Source organism: Cygnus olor, chromosome 1, assembly GCF_009769625.2.
Source record: "Cygnus olor isolate bCygOlo1 chromosome 1, bCygOlo1.pri.v2, whole genome shotgun sequence".
Lineage (NCBI taxonomy): Eukaryota > Metazoa > Chordata > Aves > Anseriformes > Anatidae > Cygnus > Cygnus olor.
Genome location: NC_049169.1, coordinates 85,577,678 through 85,595,045, shown reverse-complemented (window position 1 = coordinate 85,595,045; position 17,368 = coordinate 85,577,678). Strand labels below are relative to the sequence as shown.

General features: G+C 36.8%; 1 protein-coding gene across 2 annotated transcripts in view; it reads right to left on the bottom strand.

Annotated features, from left to right (window-relative positions):
• The window catches only part of HTR1F (5-hydroxytryptamine receptor 1F), a 119,218-nt gene that overhangs the window by 59,455 nt on the left and 42,395 nt on the right, over positions 1-17,368 (bottom strand). For both annotated transcript variants that reach the window (XR_005822405.1, XM_040566757.1), the window contains exon 2: positions 6,428-6,542. The gene's annotated coding sequence lies outside the window, so the exon portion shown is untranslated. The remainder of the gene's footprint in view (positions 1-6,427; positions 6,543-17,368) is intronic.

Sequence of the window (17,368 nt, the reverse complement as noted above, 5' to 3'; positions counted from 1 at the left end):
CACAATTATTTTCAAAAATAATTTTTCCGAAGCATTTATTTTTCCTATTTATACTGAAAGCTCTTTAGCAAAAGGACCATTTATTACTGTATGTTTTTTCAGTACAAGATGGGTATCTAGGCACTATTACAATAACACAATTAAGAACAAATAACCACTCCAGGATAATTCTATACAGTGTAGTGGATAGACCTTTGTATTCATGCTCTTGTACCTCAGATATAGTCATGACTTAGGCAGTACAGCAATTCATTAAGCCACTGGTTAGAATCACTGAGTTACACTGAATAAAATCCCAACTTTGAATGCTTACCTGCTGAGCCTTTCAAAAGAAAATCTGCTGAGCTTTGCTGTACTAACCCTTTCTACAATAACAGACTATTTTAATTCAACTAGACATATTTAGGCGATGACACTACTGTGTTCAAAGCAGGACACAGATTTATCAAATATATAGTGATTAAAATTACTGTCAGAAACACATCTTAAAACTGCGGACAATTTCTCCCCATTTATTTATAAAAGTACTTATTTTACCAAAATATCAATAACCTTTCTTCCATTAGCTCAAGTGTAATTGACCCTATTCATTTCTAGCTAAAATTGTCCTCCCTGGAGTCCACTGACTGAAACAGAATTACGATTCATGTGGATTCAGCTGATATAATCTACTTCAGCTATAACCTAAAGAAGTAACATAATTCTTGCAATACATGATAATAGAAGCAATTGGCAAAGGTCAGCTTTTCAGATATCTTGTAAAAATGTAATTAAGTTTAATCTTCTGATAGTTCTTCTTCTTCTGCCTCAGTGTCTGTACCAAACTTGGGGATTTTCTAATTGAAGTGCAACATCTATGTGACTTTGTTAACTTCAAATTAGAAGGTTCCAGTATAATTAAAATAACCTCAAAGTGAAATTTAACATGTAGGAATTGTGCTAAAACTCTTTGAATGAACTCTATTGCATGATAGTAAAACAAATTTTAAATAATTATCAGTTCTCCTGAATAATATCTGCCCTTCCCCTCCCCCCCCCCCCCCCCCCCAACAAAAACACTGACCTGTTCAGGCTATTATTTTACATTAATGGGGGCAAAGGATATGCCAAAATGAGGCCTTTCTGTACATAACTCCTATCTGCATTTCAGTTTTCTATCTCTAAATCCTAACTTTTGTTAGGATGACTCTGTTAAGCTCAGATCACTTTGATAAATCACATGATAACTCCTTGTAAAGCTGTCAAAAAACTAGATCAGTGTATATCAAAAAAAAAAAAAGTGCAGATGCAGAGGTCAGAAAAGAAGCTAGTTGGCAAGAAAGTTGAAATGAATTCTAGTTTAATGCTGAAGAAAAGTATATGCATACCAGCATTGTTGCTGTCTACAGACTCCAAAAATTGTTTTAGTTGAGCTATCTACAATTAGAGAAATGATAACATTTACATGATGACTTACTGTATGAGCATCTCTTTAGTTACCTTTCAGTTTGACAGACTGCTATAAAACAAAAAGATGTCCAGCAAGGAAGTGTGCAGAGACAAAATTGGCACAAGCTGCATATCAGATATGAATCAGTTATACAGTGAGATGATAAGCTTACGCCTCTGTTTTACTGGAGGTGCTTGTATTTGCTAACAGGGAAGTGAAGTATTTCATGACCTTGAGGCAGCAGAGCATACTTGCTTCCTTTATGTGGGTAGCAATATGTGAGTGTGATAGACTGGCACTTAAAATCTGCATTATATTGCCGTTTGGAAAGGATAAGGGATCAGAGAGACATCTTGCATATATTAGAAGATTCCGTGAGCCCAAATGACTTTCTGACTTCATAAGTATTCAGGATGCACTACTATGGATCCCAGCCTTAGAGCAATCTCTGTAACCTTTGTGGCATTGCAAAAGTCACTGGATTGAGGTGTCTGTTGGGAGCCTGTGTAGTAAAGAACATGCCAGCTCTGAATAGCTAAGGGTTAAGCATCATGGAGCACCACAGGTGTTAAACTCCATGAGATATCCTCAGCTGAGTACAGATGAACTTGTATCATGTCTGTATGTTGTCCAGCAAAAGCCTCCAGGATGCTCTAACCACTATTCAGTAAAGTTCAGGGTTTTCAGTAAATTAGTTAGTTGCATTATTTTCAGCTGAGAGAAAAAAAAACAAACAAACAATGACAACAACAACAAAAAACACAAACAACAACAACAAAAAACAACCTACAAAGCACACACCTGTAAGATTCAAAACTAAAGGTAAAACAAAATATCACAACTTATTGTTGGATGTGTATGTCCTAGCAAAGAGCTTATTTAGCATGTGTTCTTATGGACCATTCAGCCTAGGTAATAATGAACACCGCATAAGATCCCAAATAATAATAATAGTTAAAAAAATGCAGTATATTCAAAGACAAATAGATTGTGAATATTTACATGGTTAACAAAAGAGGAAGTGGCATAACATAAGCCTACTTGATATTGAAAGATGTTAGTGCTTAATGCATTGAAGAACAGATTCAGGAATAGTGAGTCTTTTTGGAATACTTCTGCTGTAATGTGTTCAAGAGACAGACTTCACCAGCTAACTGCTATGTATAGAGCTAGCTTCAGTTTTGACCTTATTGAGGTATAAGAAATATATACAAATATGCTAGTCTACAAATATGCTAGTAATTAAAATGATAAATGCTGGTAAGTACCTTTCTCCTTCTTGCCTAAAATTTACTCAAAGTCTTATATCAAAATATACAGTTGAGTACCTTTCTGGTTGCATTTTGTTTTGTATCTACTGCCAAAACAGTGCATCTTTCAGATAAGATTTTCATGTGTTACTTTTAATAATAATGTTTAAAATTAAAAGACTGCTTTCATCACAATAATGAAGCAGGATAGCCAAGAAAATAGATATGTGTCTTAGCACTGAAATTCATTAAAATAAGAAAAATCCATGAAACAATGATGATAACGAGAAACATTTGAGTCTCAGAGTGGACAATATGGAAAACAGAGATTGCTTTTATGGCTAGCTGCATGGGGGGTCTGTCTTACTCTTTTTCAGATCTTTCTCTCTCCCTTCCCCCCCATCCCCTCTCCGCACCCCCTTTTTTATATCTAAAGAATAAAAGAAAATTATGGCAACTCAGTTACTTTTTCACTGCCATAGACATACAGGATTTTAGTAGTGCAAAAGCAAGGTCTGGTGGCGGTATAGGGAATAATACTTTATTTTGCTTATGTTAAGATTAGTATTAATGATTACCTTTATTCCAGTGCTAAGAAACAAATAATTATTTAGTAATGACTAACACCACAACCTAAAGAAGGCAATTTGTTGTAATCAAGATATTCAGGTTTCTAATGGCCTCTATTTAATTTTCAGATTGTGTATGTGTCATTTGTATTCATCTTAGAAATAAGTTGTCCTTATAAAACCTGATTTTAAAAGAAATGTTTGAAGAGGTGCAGTCTTTGTTTTCCTCATTAAAATATTCTTACCTTCTCCAGAATATAATGAATTTGCATAGCAAACACTAATGAGACAAATGCTTGCCTTTCAATTGCATTTCCTTTTCTTGCATTGTTTACATTATTTTTCTTCAGCAAATCAAATCAACCCAGTATTAAAAAGTGGCACCAATGTGATGTATATGATACTATTATCTAGTATCTATACGATACTAGATTAGATCCTAGTATCAATATGATACTTTTCTTCATGTCTGCGGCACTGTGCTGATTTTCTTGACAGACTGTGGGATGTTAGGAATACAGAGGGTTTGCAGGGGAAGCTGATACACTGCACACATCCAACCAGAGACAAGTTTTATAATTCTGATATCCATCTCCATTGAATTCTGTTGACTATGAAAAGTCAAAAGACTCTGCCTGGGACAGAGTCCTTTTGCTGTTGGAGCACAGATGGTATGAAAGTGCTTTATGCGACACAAACTGTTACAAAACATCTGGTGCAGTAAAATGCGTTGTTGATACCTGTCTTCTTTAAGCTGCTAGTCTGTCACTGTCTTTTGCAAACTAGCATTCAACCAGCAAGCTCACTTCCATCATAAAAAAAAAAAGGGGGGGGGGGGGGGGAGGGGAAGTGCCCTGTTTGTTTGTTTATTCTTCCCTTCCATTTTCTCCCACCAGGTAGTTTCTCTCTATAATATCACCTCAGATATTATAGTAGAAACACTGAATAGCCAAAATTTCTATTGTACTAGATATAAAAAAAGATGAATAGTAAGGAAGAAAGTACGTTCTAAAAAAAGGTAGGAGAAAAGGAAAGAGAAGCTTTCAGAGCAAACATTCATCACACCTGGGTCTGCTGAACTTTCTAGGTACAGTATGAAACACCTCCTTTTCCATGTTATAGTCATAGCTGTCCCAAGAGGTTTTAACACCTACAGTTGGTTTAGATGCTGCTAACTTTCATAGCTTAACAGACCAGAGCAAGTGTTTCACACAGTCTGGTATGCAACTCATAGGCTAAAACTGTGTTAGAGACAAAGAGCATCAACTACCTTGCTGTTTTCCTGACACCTTGATGGTAATTCTGCTTTCTACCTGTAATGTTTTTTTCTTGATTTATGATTTGTGTGCTCTTTAGTCCTTTTTTTAAAAGATAAATTAATGAGGTCACAAATAAGAAAAGAATCAGAAAATAGCATAGAATCATCTAGGTTGGAAAAGACTTCTAAGATCATCAAGCCCAACCATCAACCCAGCATGGCCAAGTCTACCACTAAAACATGCTCCTAAGCACCACAGCTACACATCTCTTATTGGTTAATCCATCCTTGAATTTGGCAGTTGGAGCAACTGCTGGCCAAGGGAAAGTCCTGCTTAGCAGTATAAAATTATACAAGTTTGGGAAGTTTTTCTTTCTCTGTGCATTCTTCATGGTGGCAGGAAGGGCTTGTAAAGGCTGAAAATGGTCTGTATTGTGGCAAAACTTTCACTAAAATCGGTATGTTTAATTAAGATTACCATGTATCAGTTAGAACCCTTTCTTATTCTTTGTTAATTTTACAGTTATCCACAGTGACACTTTTTAAATTGTTCTATTATTACAAGCACAGCAACTTTCTTTGCCTCTCTTGCTGTGAATAATAAATTTAAAGAGCACCTTGACTAATCTTTCATACACCCAGGCCATAGACAAAGCCCTGAGATATCAGGACTCTGAACTTCTGTAGATAGAAGTGAGGGTAAGGAGTGCCGAACATCTGAAAATGTCAGGCTTGTCTGTAGCATCTGTTTCTTCTTCTATCAAAAAAGTGATGAGAGAAAATATCCTGAGAAGGATTTCTTAGAATGTCGAATAGTGGTGCATTTCTTTATTCCCTCTGAGCATATGCAGTTTTCAGGTACACTTATGAGTGATCACACTTAATATGCATTTGTTCACAATTGACTGCTGAAGATTTTAATTTGTCTCTTCCTTTATTATCCAGACATATCAATATTAAGTGGCAGTATTGTCTCCTGGCACAGTTGCAGGAAGTTTTACCCTTCTGTTTTTAAATGCTGTTGTATGTAAGCCAATTTAAGGTGTTTTGTGAAGTGGTATAATTAAGCTATTGCATTTTAACTGTTAGGGAAAACAAGGATTTGGGGATTTCATCATTGTTGTTAAGAAGCTACATTTATGTATTATGGGAAAGGTCACTTTGAAAAACTGCACATGGCAAAAACAAAAACAAGTATGCAGTGACATGAAATGACCACTGGCCAACGCAGAAGTGAGAAAAATTTCACAACACATCTTCGTGATGAGCTACCATCAAAAGATTTTAGGGTTCAGCTAGGCAAAGACATCTTTAGTTAAGCAAAATAATGAGTACTTTTCATATTCATAATGTCCTACAAAAGTTAAGCTTTTAAAATACATCTGTGAAGTGAAGCGTTATACTACTATCATTGTGTGTTTTTTTTTTTTTTTTTCCTTCAGTTGAATATTTAAATGCCCAAGGTTGCAGAGAAGGTTGGCCGGATCTAGGACTGCAGACTGCAAGATTCTCCTGCAGTGCCTGAACTCAGACTGCACTGGATGTTCTTCACTTATTTATAGTCCTCCCTCCATTGGCCACCACCTTCCTTTTCTCAAACTGATTGTCTTTTTTGACTTCTCCCTGTCAGGTCTACAGCTTTCTGTTGCACCAATTGTACTGACGTTGACCAGTTAAGACTGACATAAGGCAGTATGTCAACCCTTACCTGGCAAGATTTACCTCTTCAGACCCCTTTCTCTCCTGCATTATCTTACAAAAAGATCAATCTCAGAGCTCAGCAAAACTCTCTGTTGAACATGCTTTGCAGAACCTCAATGGAAGATCCAATTAAATGAATTTGATCACCCTTAAATTAGGTATAGCCCTCATGAGAGGGCCCCCATAGAGCCTCTACATATGAGGGTAGAAAGTGACTCACCATTTCCAATGTTTGCATTAGCCTTGGTAAGACAGCCTCTATGCCAGGAGGCCCGGGGGGTAGAGTGGAAGTAGGAATTGCATCACCCTTAGCAATACCGGATACTGCCAAATACCTGTGAGAAAGCAAAATGTCATAAATATAGACTCCATAAGTGACAGTGAGAGAGATCTCTAGTTCAGAGGAAGAAAACCATCTTTCAGAAGTGTTAAACTGTAATTTGCAGGATTTCTTCAACTAACTGGTGATGATTCTTTAAAAGCTTAGAGGTTAGTGTCAGGAAAACCCCACAGAGTTCATATAGCAACATAGCTGGTAATATCTGAAGTTCTTTATAACAAGCTAATGACTAGAAAAAACCTCGTAGGATTTGTTACTCCAGAAATCGGCTCCACTTGAGGAGCTCAAGAAATTGAAGAAAACTTATTTAGTTTTAGTTAAGAGGCTTGTTTACTTGTGAATATAAGGTATTTAAAAAGCTAATGTACTTAAAATGGAGTGGATATCAAAGGCAATTTTTATTTCAAATTAGAGGACCAGTCAACAAGACAAAAGAGCAAAATAAAAGGCAAAAAAAAGGAAAGATCATTGATTTGCTGGAAAAAAATAATGAATGAAACTAATAATTTTTCAGACATTATCAAATAATATGGTAATTTATCCGTAATATAATTCTACTAACGTTTGACCATGACTTGGTACTAGATGAGTTTCCACAGCACAAAGCTCTCTGGGGCAGGTTACGAGGATGATTACAGTCCTGTTTGTTGTACTATCTACATGACATTATGGTCTAGGCAATGGCATTGTTTCTTGAGGTTGTCAGTGCAACTTTTTGAAATATGGGTTTCATTATTGCTAAAGGACAGGCAGTGGCCTCATGACATGAGGGGAAGTTCCCAACAAATCGTGAAATATAACATCAGTCTAGTATGTGTTGAAATATCATGGAAAAGTAAAAGCTTTTTGATTTTTTTTTTTTTTTTAATCTATGCTACTGGTAGATGCAAGACTTACATTTTTCAAAAATTATTCTCCTTCTCAGTACAAAGCATTAACCTTCAAAATGTAACTTATTGGCTGTAATAATAGAGTTTAATTACTAAAATGAGTGCCTGTGCTTTTGCCTTTTCCCTCACTGTTGGCATACAGAATTCTCTATCTCTAAGCAAGGCCAGGAAGTTGAGAAGGTGGAGTGGCCAATATGAGCTACTATGGGAAGAAGAGTGCTCAAGTGCAGTGCTAAAGAGAGTAATGATGTACTTGACTGTTTCTCATTAAGCATCCAACAGATGATCAGAAACAACTGATCAGGTCAGAGGCAAAGTAGTCCTCCTGCCTGTTTTTGCTTGCAAGTTGTTAGAGTAAGCATTGTCTGACTCCTTTTTCCTTCAACGCATTGCATTGGATGTGGCAAAACTACATTCTGTATAAGAATGTAAAAGTCTACTAGAGCTGGGATAATCTTAGGGATATCTTATAATACTCGAAAGGGTTTCTGTCTTTCAGATACTGTCCTAAGAAGTAGGAGTGGAAGATGGCTTCTAGTTCCTGTTTGAGACCTTACATGCAGGGTTGCATTCCAAGTTAAGAAATTATAGTTAACAGAAAGTAGAGGTTGCACTTAGACACCTTGGAGATTGTTTGTTTGTTTGTTTTCCTAGAGAAATAGAAGGCTCTGTTCTTTGCCAAACTCTAGGGGTTTTTGTACCAGCCTTCCCTCTGCAGTCTGTCCTTTCCCCAGCCTCCTCTCCTTCCAGCTTCTGCATCCTCATATTTTCATTGTCCTTCTCTCAACTTTTTTTGCAGCTAGCTAGCTCTTTGCACTCAAACCCTTCCCAGAATTGCTCCCCTTTTCTCTCCTGAACCTGTAATGCAAAAAGCAATATTTTAAAAAATATGTGCACTTAGTAGTTGAGAATTTCACAGCTAGCCCACCACCCACTGGACATAATTCTGGCCCAAATGAGGAATGAGTGTCCTCTGAAGGGAACCTTGAAGCCACATGTGTCCCCTTCAAATCAGTATTTGCAGCTTGTTATCTAGACATTCCTGGGAAGGCAGAGCTACAGGCTGTCTACCAGGTCTTGCTAAGACCTTTTCTGTAGGAGAGAGGAGGAGGTGGATGTGGGAATCCTTGTTGGTGATAGAGTAATATGAATGTAGCTGTTTTATCTTCCATCATTTTGGCTTAATTAAAATGTTAAGTACCCTGGGATAAGGACCTAGAGGTTCAGCACGTATACTGAACAAATATCTCATAGGAAAATCCTACCAAGCCAGCAGGTATAGTCTATGTGGGATTATGATTTCTTTTAGCTTTCTAAGAACAGCTGAAGAAATAAGTTATGTTCAATCAGTAACTGAGGCTATTTTTGGAATAGTGATTCCTATAAACTGATAGTGGAGAGGAAGACATTACAGAATTGCATAAATAGGGACTTCTGAAGCCATAAAGTAGTTTACAACCAGAGTAAAAAAAATTTTTTTGGTAGCAGAACATCCCCATGCACAGGGAAAAAATAGGAAATTGCCCCAAATTGTATGAATTAACTGTTTCATTTAATAAACAGATGCCAAGCTTTTAACAGATGAGCGGGGTTGTCTTGTACATACCAGGACTTAATATTTCTAAACATAAACCTCTATTTTACCCAATATAAAAACATTTCACATCTGCTCAAAATGCCAATGATCTCAATTTATGCATAGCAGCAACTGCCTTTAAGGAGGTGGTTCCTGCAACAGAAGTAATTCTGGACCTGACTCCATCTCTGAAGCATATTCATTACTTCCATTGCTTTTCAAGCCTCACAGTTCTTTTGCTTCAGGTCTGAATGTTTATTACCTCTTGTTGAAATCTGCCTGTAACCACAAAGCAGAGCTATCAATTCCAACTCTTTTGTCCTAGTAATGGCATCGATATTGTGAGGGCTTTGATCCTGTGAAATGCGTGTTTTTTTTTTTTTTTTTTTTTTTTTTTTTTGTGTGTGTGTATGGTTAAATATAGCATCTGCAATAATTCCATGACAAAACTAAAAGTGCCTTTCTTATTCTGTGGAGGATGCTAAATCAGACTTTTTAAACAGTATCTTGTGCTAAGATAATTATTGGAAAAAATCAGCTTTACATGAATTTGACAGCTGTTTTAAAAGCTCAACTGGCAGCACCATTTGCTATAGTACAGAAGACCTAGGTTCAAATACTGAAAATGACAGCCTTAATGCAAAGGCAAACAGAAATCAATCTGTGATCTTGAGCTGTTTGTTTTCCCTGTATAAAAGGGGCAAGGACTTAGAAGTAGATAATATGTCCCAGAACGGCTTGATGTCCTTAGCTGGATGGGAACTATTTTACTCCAAATTTACAGTGACTGCATTGGATATGCCAGAAAATGATGGATCAGTACAGTTGTATAAATCCCAGACACACAAGTATAGCTTTTCAAAAACAACTTACAAAGCAGCCTTCCAGGAGAAGAAAAAGTCCACAGTAATGACAGCACACTGACAGTACAATAAAGAGGAATTTTTTATTCTAACTGCAGGGGTTGACAATGACCAGAAGGCAAATGCATAAAATAGGAAAGAAGAGCCTATGCTCAAATGTCATAAACTCCCTGCCTCAACTGAAAGAAAAATAAATATTCTCAAAATGTGTTTACTTTGTATAGGTATAATAATAATAAAACGGTAATTTATCTGACCACAGTAAGTATTTCTGAGCTTGAAGCTGAGGATCTAGTGCTACATGACATTATCTGTGTATAAATAAATCCCTTTCAAATGTTAATTGCCATAAAAATAAATGAAACCTTTGACATCTGATGATGAGGAAGACTGCAGAAAAAATGAAAATGACCAGTGAGTGAAGGGTTAAGTGGGTAGATGGTCATCTTTGTGAGCAATTTTTGTTGACAGTTTTTAGGTTACCATTCAGTTGTAGAAACAAAGCTGATTATTACCATTAATTCTTTTATTACTGAAAAAGAATGATAGCAACTCGCAGGGATGACTATTTCTATATGAAATGAGATTTGCAGGCATAAATTGCATCCTCAGAGAAGATCTCAATCTAATCTCAACATTTATTGAGATATTCGAATCTCAATATTTAGTTCTAAACAAACCTTCCTTCAAAACTTTTATTTATTATTATTATTATTATTTTTTCCAGTTCTTCCTCTTATGTTATCAAATGCTTACGTTAGAAAGAAGGATTTTTGTCTGGAGTTTTTCTTCCCCTGATATTTCCCATGTGAAGCTACAATCCTCAAATGACTTGTATAAAGAGGATTAGAACATGTCATCACTAATTGCAGATGAGGATTTAAAGCAGGGATGGGCAGGAGAAGCAGAAAGGTAAGGTTGCCCTTCATTTGTATGGCATGAATGCTTTCCTTCTACCTCTGCTGCTCCAGAAAGTTATCCTGGCTTCCACATCTGTCGTTATCTTATGGCAAAAGAAAATAGATCTTTGTTGAACATACTGAAAAACTAACTTTTCTATTGAACATCATTCCCAAAGATCCATTTCTGCCATGAGGCCTACACAGAGTTAGTTGGTTCATGAAACCACAAGAGAAGGAGAAGATATAAATAGGAATAATTTCTGACCTAAAAAAAAGCTAGGTTGCAATTGTGGTATTATGTTTTCCTGCTCCACCATTTTTTTTTTTGTTTCTGTCACTTTGCAGTACTGTTGCTGATTTTTACATATTCCATAGGAGTACATCCTGTGAGTATGGAAATAGTAATGGTAATAAGTGCAAGACCCAATCATCTGCAAATATTACTGTTACTTAATGTCAACAACAGGTAGTAATTTAATTAATATATTTAAAGAATTACATAAATAGCAATAGAACAAAATTATGTCAGCTTGCATTTCCCTTTGTTTTGCTTCAAGACAAATCAATTATGAGACACAAATCAGAGTAACAGATACACACTTAAAACAATTTTGGGTCCCAGACATTAATTAACCATGACTGAGAGAACTTTCTCTCATAAAGATAAATGTCATATAATAAAGAACCTAAAAGCTCACATGTGAAGCCATGGACTACTTGGAAGGACACTTTATATCTTTTTATTAGCCCTAACATTCCTTGATGGGTTGAAGTCTAAGGAGATAAGGCAAAATAAGCGAGCCCAAGTACTCAGAGTTGCTTTGCTGTTCTCTGAATGGATCATTCCTCAGTAAACTGCATATGCAGAGGAAAGAAGTTAATGCCCTTTCATTTTCTTTAAAAAGGATTTGTTTTCTTTCAAAGCCTGCTTTCTTCAGGCCTTGCAATAAGACAAAAAAGTGACTCAGCAGTTTCAAAATATGGTAGGACTGTGCCAGAGGGAATTTAATTATCTTCAGACATCTAATGAAAAACACAGATTTTTGTCACAATTTTCAGGACTTGTCTGTCAAACCTTGGCAGATCAGGAAACTGGAAAGGACTATTTCTTGATTAAGGCTGAAGAAGAGCTTGAAGTTCATTTTAAAGGAGAAAGGATTTTGTTGTTGTTTTGTTTCAATTTCTACCTTAATTACTAAAGATAAGGAAAAAAAAAGGAGTAAAACAACCTCCTTGTCTAACCTATCAACAAAATTATAGTCAAAGTTTTACTTCTCTCTGCTCCTCCTATACCATATTTCGACCTTTTTGAGTGAAGAAAATGGTTTTTTTTTGTTGTTGTTGTTTTTTTTGGTTTTTTTTGGAAAGCAACCCATGGTTTTAATTAAGGAAAGAGTTAAATGCTTTGTTCTCAAAATTAAAGGAAAATAAAGTTTCAGTTGTATTAAGTAGAGTTGTTGATCTAACATTTTGGTTCTTGATCATCTGAACTCATGATGAACACTAGTACCTCTCTGTGAAAGCAATGTTACTAAAATGACTTAGATTCTTTTGGTCACTTACTCAGAGTACTTCCAGTGAGAAAAGCACTGAATAGTGGACAAGAAACAATTCATGAGGACAGTGCCTAGTATTTTAAAATGTATATGCTATTTCTTGACTGGTATAAGAGGTATGATAAGTGTGCTGTCTCTCTTTGTGCTGACAGAGCAATGTCTTACATAGCAGAAGTGCATACCTTTTTAGCAGGCAGCATTTGAGTCCTATGTACTAATCTTTTACCAAAGTGGTCGTATACCTCAACCTTTCCTGGAATGGTGCCTCTGTTTTAATGTATAGCTGTTGGTGATGCAGGGCTTAGAGAAAGTTCTTGGAAAAAATAAAGTCTTGCTGCTAACTTTGTCTCCCAGTGAGTTGCCAAGCCACTGATAATGACTCTGCTGTTGGTTAATCTGTACTAACAAAGTTTGGGGTATTGAACAACACAGTGGCTTTCCAAAGCCTATTCGGATTCTTTACCTGCTTTCTTTCCAGTACAGTTGCTGCTGTCCAAATAGTCTTTGTGGAAAATTTTCTGTGTGGGGGCATAGAAATGGCAGCGGAGCCTGCTGAAGGTAGTATTTTTCTTTTTTAGAAGGCAAGTACGTACCCTGTTGACCTAGCATAAAAGGTCTTGGGAAGCATTTCTATTATCTTTCATTGACTTGGATAGCTTTGTTTATGAGTATTTTTTGAAGACAAATGGCTTTGGCCAGCCTAAGCGTGGAATATTTCCATCTTTAATCTGTTTTTCTGCACTGTTGGGTTGGCGTTGGAGCAAATGTAGAGAGCTGCTGCCAGGGAGGAGTACTTGAGCAGAATGCGACTAGCGCGGAAACTCTCCCTCAGCCAAAACAATTTCTCACCAGAGTTTCCTCAAAGTTGTGAGAATGTACCAGAAAGATGCATCATGACAACTCATATGGATTAACACAAAATGCATATCTGTAAGTGCAATAATTTATGTGAAAGAAAGATAAAATATGATTTGGGTAATTTAATGATGTCAGCCTCTACTCTATTTTCAAAATTGACTGGTGTTTGTAGGGTCCTGATGAATACAGCTCAAAGTATGCCATTTTCAGAGGTACCATCTCTCCTTTCAAAACCAGATCTATTTAATGGTGGTGTGCAGCCAAAGAATTCCTCTCCATTCTGCAAAATTATATTTCATTGCAGCAATTTGAAGTCATACCCAAAAGCTGCAGCAGTTTAGAAAAATTAGCCAGCCTGTCTGAGCTTAAACCTCAAGCCTAACCTTTTTATATGCAGTGATAAATCACTTGTTAACTTTCTCCGCAAAGGGTGTTTGTTGATGCATTTGAGAACGTTATAGAGATGTTTGTAATTATATAAGGATAAAGTAGAAATTCTTTTATGAAGAAATTATTTTTAGTGCTATTTAAGTTGGAGAATTTTGAAAAGTGTGCATTGGTTATTTTTGCTCTCTCGAAAAGAGAGTGAAGTGAGAAATATCTAGCTTTCTTTTATGTTGAGGAGGCAAAATGTATCAAGTAGATTACAGATTTAGGTAAAGATGCCTGGATTTTATCTGAATTAAAATATTTTCAGGGACCAGCTTTCCAAGGTCTTTCACCTAATCATGTACTAAACCACATCCTTCTATTCAGTAAAAGTGCCTATGCTTCACAGGATGGTTTAGTTTAAAAAATGAAGTCTTAGAGCTCAAAAACCAAGTAATTCATTTTCTAATGCCAAGTACACAAAATGCCCTCCTCTTCCTTATCCTTCTCCAGTTTAGGGAGGTCAGCTTAGCATTCTGCCTGTTTTTGATTAGAGATGAAGCACAAATCTGAACTGGCATGATTATTCCAGTTTAAGTTACAGACCATTGCTGCTATTATTTCTTCTCAGACACAAACAATTGTCCATTCAACTTCCAACTACAGGCTACAAATTCTTGATGGTTAACCATTTACTATGAGTAAAAACTGCCTTGTTTCTCCTTTTCTCCATGGGCCACCTCACCTGTGACAGCTGAGACAACTGCACTATCTGCTATCCATTCTCTGTGGAAAGACTTGAAGTTTTCCTATGCTCTCTTTTACTATGGACCAGAAACTGAGTACTTTTTTTAATGTTAAGGATGGCCAATTGCACCTCATCTGGTTTCTCTTTGCTTAAATAAATTCACACGTACGTGCTCCTCAGATCAGCCAGAGATCGGTGTGTCTAAAGAAACATTATTTTTTTCCTTGTTAGAGTAGGTGGGGGTACCTATGCACACTTGAGCCTATCTTGGCAAATTCCAAGAAAAAGGTGAATGATAGAGCAACACCTGCTTTTTCTGAAGATTTCCCCCACTGTAAAGAAGGCTAGATTTACTTCATTTTATTAAAAATTATAGGCTAATATGGAATGGGACTCAACACATAAGCAAGGAATATGTCTATGATAACTGAAAATCTTTGCCCAAGCTAAGCCAACTTTGTTAAAATGTCTCTGTGCCTTAAGTTTCAGGCTTAAAGAAAAACACCTGCAGGTTTTTACCCTATGATTGACACTGTTGTGAATATACAGGGAAAAAAATCCAGACTCTCAAGATGTGCAAAGTTCCCTGAGTCTTATGTATCTGAATACTACTCAGCTCCAAACTTCTAGAGTAAAGCTCTGGCACAGCAGCTGGATGCACATCAGCAGATCTTTGTACTGGTAACAAATTCTTGTAGAAGCTGGTGATTCTCCTACTATAGTGTCTAGGCTTGCTGACGTGATTATAGTTGCTGGACTGGGGCCTGTGTCCTCCTTCAGAGAAGAACAAAACAAACCCCCCAGTGCCTCAACTTTTTCTCTCAGAGCTGTTTAATGTAGAAAAAAAATGACTCCACAAAGCTAGCCTGTTGTGAGATAATGAGTTGCTGTCTTCAGTTTGTAATTCCTAGGTTCAGGCTGACGCATTTGCAGCTGAACGTTTTAGGGTAGACTTACCACTTCTCTGGAGCAGATGTATATTACAGAAAAGTTGGGAATTTCAAGATATATCTCACCAATTTACTATATGTAACACATCTGAGAAACTGAGCATCTAACAAAAAAGAAAGGGAAGAAAGACAGAGCATTGTTGATCAGCTTACAAGACCTGTAAAAGTGCTATCGCCTTATTAGAAACTTTTAGGACCTAAAACTCATCAATTTTTAAACATATCTTGAAGAAGTTATACATTATAAATAGTAACAATAGGTCAAACATTTTAAAGGGATTAAGTAAATCTGTTTATATGTTAATGGCAGAATACACAAAATCTGTAACAAAGTGATAAATGTTCTTCAAAGTATACAAATACAATGTTAATAACATTGCATTTTCTGCCATTACTAATGAATTAAACAGGTAAGCAAAAGAGGCCAAAAAAGGACAAGAGGATTGAATGAAGTGTCCATTTTCAGTAGATGGGATAAAGACAGGCAAATCTACTATCATCAACTATAATTGATATAGGATTTCTCACTCCTTTACAGCATATGGAAAACAAATCTTTCATTGTCATCAACATCCATTTACATTAAAAATGGTGGGAATGTACAGGTAATTGGAAAATCAGTCTTCAAAATCTGAACATCTGAAAGCGGAAAAAATGCAATTGATTTTAAGTACATAGTGTACATACAGAGGATTAGCTAAATCAATTTTATACTGAAAATATGTAAGTGCCTATAGAGCATATTGTTTGGGGTAAGAGTATATTTTCGTCTATATTTTTATGAGACATGTATTGCACTCACTCCATCATAAATTTTCCACTGTTGTTTATAGACAATTCAAGAATTTGAAGCCAAGACTGGGTGCTGCAAAATTTCAGATAAAAGCTGTGAGGAAAGAGGGCAATATGCAGACCATCTCACAGTTTCATATTCCCACAGAGAAAAACATCTTTAAGAAAACTGGATGTATAATGAAAAAGCAGAGAAGTGTTTTATCTCATTATTTTCCTCTCCTAAATCTCAGGCTCACACCCTCCTCCTTGGCTCCTGAAGACACAACTGTCTACTTGTCAATCATGAGCAATGCTTCCCTTCCTGGAAAACCTTTTCCCTACCTTTTAAAATAGTTTTTGGAGTTGGAGCATGGTAGTTATTTAGACTAGAAGAAGTAGGGTCTAAGCAAAGGTCATCTTATCCTGACTGGAGAGTTGAGGACTGACTACAAGCCTGAGTAAGCAGGAGAAAAATACTAATCGAGTGTGGCTTTTTTTTTTTTTTTTTTTTTCTCCCCTTTTGTGTGTCACATTTCAGGCTATCAGTCTTAGAATAGCAAACTCCCTAAGCAAGAAACTTTAAACAGGAGTGAAACTAGTGTTTGAAGACAGGCCCTGTTGTTTGGAACCTCTTTTAGCCAGCGTGGCACCTGTCAAGACCTGAACATCTGGTTGTGTGTTTTCAGAAATGTGTGACGTGATAGTTGCTGTCACCTCCTGTGATGCAGAGGAGGTCTGGCACTAGGTGCCCAGGGTGTTTTGTTTGAAGACTGGAATTGTTCTGGGACTGCTCCTAGCAGTGCTGTCATCTCCATCTCGGTCAGCATCTGATCTGTTTGTGGGGACTGCAACATGGAGCACACCAGCCAAAGCATGCCCTTGGCAGCTTATTTGCCTAGGAAGGAGTGAGATGAGCCAAGATCTTTCCCTGCCCTCCTGGGCTTGTTCTTCTGGAGCTACCTTACCAGGGCAAGAGTTCGAACAAAAAGAGAGGGATCCTGCTAGCCCTTAGCTGAAGTGTAACCAGATCTGAGTTTAGCTGAAGCCACTGACTGCTGCTAATACAGGACATTGATGCCATCCTGCAACAGTCAGGGCTGAGCTTAAGGTTGAGGATTTGGAGATAAAGAACTGCAGAGCAAAATTTGTTGCTGGTTACTAGAATGGCAGTGGTGGGAGGGGGTAAATGGAGGAGGAGCAATCATTCAGAACGTGGTAAGTGGCAAACAGGTGTATTTTGAGTGAGGTCATACTATAGAGCATTACTTTTTTTGCTGGATTTTCTAGAAGCGTGAAGGGGCAGATTATGCAGGTGCTCTGGTAATAGTGTGTGAT